We start from the raw sequence: 2,314 nt of genomic DNA, 5'->3' as shown, positions 1-2,314 counted from the left end.
GTATTATAGTTTTCGAGTAAATCAATGAAATGTAGAAACACTGCTTTTTCGAGCATTTTTTAAACTTTGAACACGAATTACAGCCAAACGGCTAAAACAACAGTAATGAACGAAAATTGATGTTGTTGGGTTTGTAAAGAATGAAAGAACGAGGCTGGACGTGTTTGCTACGAGGGGAAACAAAAACATTTCGAAAACAACAAGAAAAAGAAAATAATTCTGGTAACAACAGAAACATTTGTCATGACAAATTTATAAATAATTGCGAGGCCGGGGCGTCGACGGAATTAAGATTAAATGCGCGGGCCGAGAGTATAAATCACACGAGTGTGTGGCAAAATTTACGATTAAGGAGCGTAACGGGAAGGGTGGTTTTGCATTGGAATAGGATGAAGAATACGAGAGAAAGAGTGTGAGAGAGAATACGAAAATCTGCATTGCGATTTAAAGCATCCCACTTGCATTTCATTTCATTTCATTTTTTTAGTTATATAAATCTACAAATAATTCCAGCGGCCGTACGATTACCGTGGAGAGATTAAAAAAAATGAAATAAAAAAGAAGAAGTTTCGTGATTTACGTGAGGGCAAGATTGTAGTAATTCAAAGAGAAACGCCGGTTTTCCCTCCAGGACGGCCAGATGATAATTACGAGTTATCATAAATATACTCTGCTCTGCTTTCGTTCTTCTGATAATTCTGTTTTTATAACTTGTATCCTTTTGTTAATGCCTCAGTTTTACATCGGATGACATTATTTTATCACACAAAACGTAGATATACGTAATCAGGACATTCTATAAACTTCAATCAATTGAATTAATTGGTGCCGCCATCTGTCAATGATTTTCAGAAGCATATTTTGCATTTTCCACATTCTCTTGTCAATAGTAACGATATATTACACTAAATTCAATACAATTATAAATAATATAGGTTATTATAATTATTTATTACTATTTTTCATCAACGAATTGCACGTTACATGCACTATGCTTAAACACGCAGTCAAGCGTGCAATTTTGACAGGTGTATAAGCGAATTACGTCAATTCGACTGCAGCTCCATCTGGTAGACACTTGTCGCACTATTTTTTATTTTTTTCATCGGTCCCGGGTAAAATATTTACCTGTGCAATTAACGTGTGCGGCACGCAGTGATACAAGAGGAAAATGACTACGTTTTCGACCTACTTTCCTAAGCGGAGTCGCGTAGGAGTGATAATATATTTAACTGTGCCTGAGCCTTCTCCGATCGCGGGAATTTCAACTGTTTATCGCGGTTTAATTAACAAAACGTTTTTCCGCGTTCGATTTGAAGCTTTACAGATTACGTATACTTATTTCATTTTTTTTGTGACAGCGTTGCTATGCACTCGCATTTGTTATTATCAATACCAATTCGATTTTCACGTACCAAAAACAAAAGGAATTATTATTAAAACACACTAGATTTGTTGTTAGTTAAATGGATTGTAATTGAATTGTTTAAAAATGTATATTTCATGCTGAAATTTTATTTATTTCACGATTTCGCACTAGTAAAATCCAATATTTTATGTATATGTGGTCAAGGTTTTTGTATGCGTGTTTATGGTCAGGTGAATAATGGATTTTGATGGATGCGCGCCCGGAACGCCGTTAAATCAGATGTCATTATTTCGATTCCAATTAAAATTTCCCAACATGTTAATTTCGAAACCTGAAATTAATATTCACCATAGCATCAATTTTTTGTTTTATTATAACAACTTGCTGAAATTTGTGAATAAATAAACCATTTTCACCAAGGTTTACAAGGAAAATAAGTGAATTTGTTGGTGGCGCCATCTAGTTGCATTGATGGAAGCTATTATAAATTACTCATTTATTTTAAATTTTGTTGTTTATTTAATAAATCATCATTTAATATAGATTTTTTTTGATTATCGATTGAATTTTGTTTTGGCGCCATCTATTTGAAATGTTGAAAGCTTTGATAATTCTATTATTTCCTATACATTTGATTCAATTTCAACAAATTTTCTTTTATCACAAATATTAAAGTTTTTTTCTCTGTACAATTTTACTACAGAATTTCATTATTTTTTCCATAGCAACCATTGTATTGTCATTAAACAAATTAAATTTTGACAGATACATAGAAAACAAAATACAATTTACAATATTTTGTTTTATTATAACAACTTGCTGAAATTTGTAAATAAATAAACCATTTTCAGCAAGGAAAATAAGTGAATTTGTTGGTGACGCCATCTAGTTGCATTGATGGAATTATCAATTACTCATTTATTTTAAATTTTGTTGTTTATTTAA

The sequence above is a fragment of the Nicrophorus vespilloides genome, unplaced genomic scaffold (assembly GCF_001412225.1).
Source record: "Nicrophorus vespilloides isolate i.1.1-1 unplaced genomic scaffold, Nicve_v1.0, whole genome shotgun sequence".
In the NCBI taxonomy this organism is placed as follows: Eukaryota; Metazoa; Arthropoda; class Insecta; order Coleoptera; family Silphidae; genus Nicrophorus; species Nicrophorus vespilloides.
This window is presented reverse-complemented; position numbering follows the sequence as displayed.